Source organism: Prionailurus bengalensis, chromosome B4, assembly GCF_016509475.1.
Source record: "Prionailurus bengalensis isolate Pbe53 chromosome B4, Fcat_Pben_1.1_paternal_pri, whole genome shotgun sequence".
Taxonomy (NCBI): Eukaryota; Metazoa; Chordata; class Mammalia; order Carnivora; family Felidae; genus Prionailurus; species Prionailurus bengalensis.
The window spans coordinates 66,944,523-66,951,710 of record NC_057358.1 but is presented as its reverse complement, the minus strand read 5'-3'; the positions used below and the strand labels follow the sequence as shown (position 1 = coordinate 66,951,710).

The window sequence follows — 7,188 nt, the reverse complement described above, 5'->3', positions numbered from 1 at the left end:
CATGTATGCCTAAAAGAGTGTATCCTCCCCCCTTTCCTTTAGATATAACCATTATTATGATTTTATGATAATAACTTTATATATATATACCTATACGTATACGTATAGGTATATGTATATATATAGTTTTAAGACCTAAGGTAAAGGTAGAGGCACCTGGGTGCACAGTCAGTAAGCTCTGACTCTTGATTTTGGCTCAGGTCATGATCTTACAGTTTTGTGAGTCTGAGCCCCATGTTGGGCTCTGTGCTGACAGTGTGGAGCCTGCTTGAGATTCTCCTCTCTCTCTCTGTCCCTCCCCCTGTTCTCACTCTCTCTGCCTCTCAAAATAAATAAACTTAAAAAAAAAAGAGGGTGCCTGGGTGGCTCGGTTGGTTAAGCAACCAACTTTGGCTCAGGTCATGATCTTGGGGTTCGTGAGTTCGAGGCCCACGTTGGACTGGCTGCTGTCAGCACAGAGTCTGTTTCGGATCCTCTGTTCCCCCTCTCTCTCTGCTCTTCCCCCAGTCACACTCCCTCTCTCAAAAATAAATAAACATTAAAAAGAAAACAGACCTAAGATAAATGCAGTTTGGTGTGAACCTGATAATTGTATCCAGAATTTTATTTGAAACTGTATTTTTATAGAATAGGGATCTCCAGAGCAACATTGTTCAACAGAGCTTTCTGTAATAATGGAAATGGCTCAAAAATTACTCTCTCTTTTCATCTCAGTTATCCCCTTTTAAAATTTTTCATTCTATGAGATATTTTATAAAGTTTACTGCCTTTGCAAATAAGCTACTCTTTATCACTTTCTACAAATTAAAATGAAATCAGGATAGAGAATCTCTCACAAAATAATTCATTGAGGATACTGTTAGGCCTGATGCTTTTCATAGGAATTCCTGAAACAGCAAAGCATTTACACCTCATGTAAGAGAAATAACTGCTGAGCACACTCCCAGCATGCTTTGTCCCTATTTGGCTGTCACTACAGCTGTGCGACAGGTGCACAGATTCTTTTTCCTTTTTAAAAATAATTGCAAATAGCCTTCCCACCCCCATCCACTCAGTAGGTGGTCCTAAGCCTTAAACAAAACAAAGCAGCAAAGAAATTATCTCCTTGTCATTTAATTCTGCTTATTAGGAATGGTCACTTTCCTGAGTTAATTCAGCAAAACAATTGCCATTCTCTATCATTGCAGAGGTTAAGCACATGATAGGCTTGGCAAAAGTGGTGAGCAAATGCTCAAAACTCGGAAAGTAATTGTGTGATGTACTATTGAGAGCATTAATCAAACACTAGAGCAAGGAGACTACAAACAGGAACAGCAAGAGCTTAGGAACATATTTATGGATATGTCTCCTCAGGCAATGGAAACACAAGCAGAAATAAACCATTGGGACTAAACCAAAACAAAAAGCTTTTGCACAGCAAAGGAAATCATCCACCAAACAAAAAGGCAACCTACTGAATGCAAGAAGATATTTACAAATGATATATCTGATAGGGGTTAATATCCAAAATATATAAAGAACTTTTACAACTCAACACCAAAAACCAAACAATCTGATTTAAATATGAGCAGAGTACCTGAATAGACATTTTTTTTTTCTGAAGAAGACATACAGATGGCTAACAAACACACGAAAAGATGTTCAACATCACTAATCATCAGGGAGATGTAAATCAAAACCACAATGAGATATCATCTCACACAGTCAGAATGGCTATTATCAAAAAGACAAGAAACAACAAATATTGGCAAGAATGGGGAGAAAAAGGAACCTGGTGTGCTATTGTAGGAAAGTAAATTGGTGCAATCACTGTGGAAAACAGTGTGATTCCTCAAAAAATTAAACAGTGTGATTCCTCAAAAAATTAAACAGTGTGATTCCTCAAAAAATTAAACAGTGTGATTCCTCAAAAAATTAAAAATAGAAATGCCATATGATCCAGTAATTCCACTACTGGGTATTTACCAATAGAGAATGAAAACACCAATTCAAAAAGATACATACATACCTCTATGTTCATTATAGCTTTATTTACAATAGCTGAGATATGATAGCAACCCAAGTGTCCACTGACAGATGAATGGATAAAAAAGATGTATATATATGTGTATACATACATATATATACGATGAAATATTACTCAGCCATAAAAAATGATGAGATCTTGTCATTTCCAACAACATGGATGGACCTAGAGGGTATTATGCTAAGTAAAACATGCCAGGCAGAGAACAACAAATACCATATAAGTTCATTCATATGTGGAATCTAAAAAACAAAACAAACAAAGGAAAAACAAGAAGAGTCTTAAATACAGAGAACAAACTAGTGACTGACAGAGAAGAGGTGGGTGGGCGGATGGGCAAAATAGGTGAAGGGAATTGGGAAGTATAGGCTTACAGTTATAAAATAAATGGAGATGAAAAGTACAGCCCAGGGGGTGGGGGGGCACCTGGGTGTCTCAGTTGGTTAAGCATCCAACTTCTGCTCAGGTTGTGATCTCGTGGTTTGTGAGTTCAAGCCCCACATTGGGCTCTCTGCTGTCAGCACAGAGCCTGCTTCAGATCCTCTGTCTTCCTGTCTCCCCTCAGATCTCTCTGCTCTCCCCCACTTGTTTTCTCTCTCTCTCTCTCTCTCTCTCTCTCTCAAAATAAATAAATAAGCTTAAAAAAAAAAGAACATCATAGGGAATATAGTCAATAATACTATAATAGGCTGTATGTCCAGGGTCCTGCAGATCTGTTTCTTGCTTCAACAGTATTTGGACTGTACAGACCCAGGAATGCCCCTTCTGTCAGCCTCTTACCAGCATCCAAACTTTTTTCCAACCTTTTTTCCAGTCACAAACTTTGGAGCCATATTCTCAGCCAGTCTGCCTCTAGGATCAGCCAACACCCTATGTTGAACATCACTCCTTATTACTGATTACCCATGAGCTCCCATATTTTTCAGAATTATTTCACCGACGTGGGAGACACTGTCAAACATCTGGTCAACATGCATCTGCTGGCCTCCTACACCTACCTCTCTCTGGGCTTCTATTTCCAGTGGCTCTGGAGAGAGTGAGCCATTCCATCTACGAGTTGGTTGAGAAGTGTGAGGGAGCTGAATATCTCTTAAAGGTGCAAAACCAGTGCTGCAACTGCTCTCTCCTCCAGGACATGCAGAAGCCATCATAAGATGAGTGGGGTAAAACCCTGAACACCATGGAAGCCACCATGGTCCTGGAGAAGAACCTGAACAGGCCCTTTTGGGTATGCATGGTCAGGGTTCTGCCACACAGACTTCCATCTTTGTGACTTCAGGGAGAACCACTTCCTAGATCAGGAGGTGAAACTCATCAAGAAGATGGGCGACCATCTGATTAACCTCCACAGGCCAGCTGGCCCCCAGGCTGGGCTGGGTGAGTATCTCTCTGAAAGGCTCACCCTCAAGCATGACTAGAAGCCTCTGAAGCCCAGAAGCCTTTGAGAGGCCCCTCTGGCATCCCTCTGGTGCCAGGGCTTATGCCTGAGCCTCTCTCTGCAGTCACTAAGTAGGTTTTTAACCCTCTTGGAGCCCTTCCAAGGCATGGATCAAATGGAAACAATAAAGCTTTTAGCAGCAAAATAATATTGTAATATTATAATAACATTGTATGGTAAACTACACTTATCATAGTGAGCATTAAGTAATGTATAGAATTGTTGAATCACTATGTTATACTCCTGAAACTAATATAACATTGTATGTCAGCTGTACTTCAAAAATTTCTGAAAAGCAGTGATAGAATAAAACATGTTTGGCTACCTAAAAATGTTAAACTCCATATTATTATATGATCCAAATGTAACAATAGGTTACTCTCTATTTTTGTTATGTAAGGAGGAATTTTTAAATCAATTTATAAAAACACTAAATAAATGATCACAAATAAATCCCAAATTAGTTAATACATCTAGTAAACAAATACCTCCTTTCATTTGGTCCCTTCCCTCATCAAATTAGAAAAATCTTGGGAATGCCTGCTATTAGCCTGGCTTGGTCCAATCACTGGAACTGGAGGTGGTAACGCCTTTGCAAACTCCTACTTTAAACAGGTGGCCAGGGCAAAAGTTATACAGAAGGGAGGGGCGGGGAAGAGTATGGTACATGCACCAAAGGAAGGGAGTTTAAAGTGTTGGTTGCACAAAGTGATTAACATAGTAAAATTTGGGAGTAATATAAAATTTAGATCAATTACTTTACTTGTTAGTAGCAGGTTATATGGAAAATGTGATTGGGAAAAATGGAGTTATTGGCTAATACATAATTTCCAAAACTTTGTGCCTCTCTAATGGGAGTAGCTAAGAATTTCCTCTAACTATAAAATTATGTCTCATCTTACCAGAAGAGATTTCATAAGATTGATAGCATAAATGGGGATTTAAATTGAAACTCCAAATTCTTTTGGCATGCAGATACAAAGTATGAAAAAAATAAAAGATCATAGCATATAAAAATAAACATTAAAAAAAATTTTTGTTTCTTTATTTTTGAGAGAGAGGGAGAGACAGAACGTGAGCAGGGGAAGGGTAGAGAGAGAGGGATACACAGAATCCAAAGCAGGCTCCAGGCTCTGAGCTATCAGCACAGAGCCCGACATGGGGCTTGAACTCACGAACTGTGAGATCATGACCTGAGCTGAAGTTGGATGCCTAACCAACTGAGCCACCCAGGTGCCCCTAAACATTTTTAATTTATAGGGAAAAGAAGTTTTATATTTAGTTATCCAGTGAGTCTAAAACCTGAGCTTTAATTCTACTGAAATATTTGGAAGTCATTCTCACTGAGCTGGCCAATTCCCTTTATGGAGGATGAATAGAACCATCTCAGCTCTGAATAACTGAACACAGTGGTTTCCAAAACAGGAAACAATCTGCCTGGGACATATCAACGCAGCAATTTCCTTTTCTGAATGAATGTATTTGTATTAAACTGGGAAACATTTCTGAACATGGTTTACTAGCTAGAAAAACATGCTCTTGGGTAATGTTTTCACAGTTTGCCATCATTAGATGAGAAGAAACATGAACTGTAAAGAACTCTATTTCAACTTAATCTTTTTTCTCACCCTCAATATATATGAATAGTCAAGAAAACTGTTTCTGGTACAATCTATCTTGAATTTCATCACAAAGAATAAACAGCCACAGGAATTCTGCAGGCTTATTATTAAATATGAATGAATATATTTTTAATTGTTTATTATTTTATTTTATTTTTTAATGTGAAAATTATTGTCAAATTGGTTTCCATACAACACCCAGTGTTCATTCCAACAGGTGCCCTCCTCAATGCCCATCACCCACCCTCCCCACCCTCCCACCCCCCATCAACCCTCAGCTTGTTCTCAGTTTTTAAGAGTCTCTTACGGTTTGGCTCTCTCCCTCTCTAACTTTTTTTCCTTCCCCTCCCCCATGGTCTTCTGTTAAGTTTCTAAGGATCCACATAGGAGTGAAAACATATGGCTTCTGTCTTTCTCTGTATGACTTATTTCACTTAGCATAATACTCTCCAGTTCCATCCACATTGCTACAAAAGGCTAAAATGAACAAATCAGGAGACTATAGACGCTGGAGAGGATGTGGAGAAATGGGAACCCTCTTGCACTGTTGGTGGGAATGCAAACTGGTGCAGCCACTCTGGAAAACAGTGTGGAGGTTCCTCAAAAAATCAAAAATAGATCTACCCTATGACCCAGCAATAGCACTGTTAGGAATTTACCCAAGGGACACAGGAGTGCTGATGCATAGGGGCACTTGTACCCCAATGTTTATAGCAGCAATTTCAACAATAGCCAAATTATGGAAAGAGCCGAAATGTCCATCAACTGATGAATGGATAAAGAAATTGTGTTTTACATACACAATGGAATACTACCTGGCAATGAGAAAGAGTGAAATATGAACTGAAATTGATATATTAGAATGGGTAATCCAAAATCTCCAAATTGCTAAACATAAACTCTGTTATTTTTCAATTACATTTTCCTTTTTATTCCAAAACTGAAGGTACACATACTAGAGTGTTTGAACAATTTTGTAAAGCAAAGGTGCTCATCAAGATGAAGATTTGAGGTAGCACATAATGATGGTTGAACAGTACAACCTATGGTTTATTTTTCTATTTGTGTCTTCCATTTTTAAAATACTGTACTTAATAACTGAGCTCATATTGAGGGGGAACATATTTTTAATTATTGAAGAGTCCAAATTAAAATATCATAAAAATGGTGTATAAACACTCACTGGTAAGATATCTTTATAAGTAGTCTATACATTAGGATTACATTTTGCTTTGATTCAAAATTTACCTCAGCAGTGTCTTTTACACACACACACACACACACACACACACACACACACACCACATTCCAGGTAACAGTTGCATGTATCTTATATGTTATACACGCTATACTTGATAATTTTGAGAATTTTTCTTTATTCAAATCTCTTCTCTATCACTCTGATTAATAACAATCAACTTTTAAAACAATTAAATTCATAATTTCAGAGATTGGTTTATAAGGTAAATTCATTCTGGGCTTTGGCACAAAACTGTATTATAAAAGCAAAGCACAAAGCATTTCTTATTAAAAGGATATATTTTCTCTTGCTTTCAGTTTCCATGAGGAAACAAACAAACAAACAAACAAATGCTATGTACCAAAGAATATGGAGGTATTTTCATTTATGTGTCAAGGAGCAATACATTGATATTTGAGCCAGACTACTTATTATATGAATGATCTGGAAAAATAGACAAAATTAAATTATCTAATAAACCTAAGTTAGATAAACATTGGCTAGTTATTTGTAAGCAGGAAACCCACCCGTAAGTATTCAAGGGTTAAGCAACATAGACAAAGCACTATTGATGTAAAAAAGCTGGGAGTAAGTGCAATTGTTAATTAGGTTGACTTGCCCTTCTTAAGTAGTGTGCCAGGCTTCCCTTTTCTACAGTTAAGATCAATGGGGAATTGTCTGTGAGTGTGCGGATATATCATATCACAGTACAGGAAGGTGCTCTTGTCTCTAGGCAGATTCTCACTAAGGTATTGTTGAAATCCCACAGAAGAAAAAAATCAGTCAATGGAAGTGTTCTTTCAGTGGCACAAAGAGCTGGTAATCTAGCTTGTTGGCTTCCACACCCAGTGTTGCCATTGAT

The 7,188-nt window shown here is 37.9% G+C and overlaps 1 pseudogene; it reads left to right on the top strand.

Annotated features, from left to right (window-relative positions):
* The first annotated feature begins 2,642 nt into the window (after window positions 1-2,642).
* On the top strand, window positions 2,643-3,444 carry LOC122473137 (annotated as a pseudogene).
* The last annotated feature ends 3,744 nt before the right edge of the window (window positions 3,445-7,188 follow it).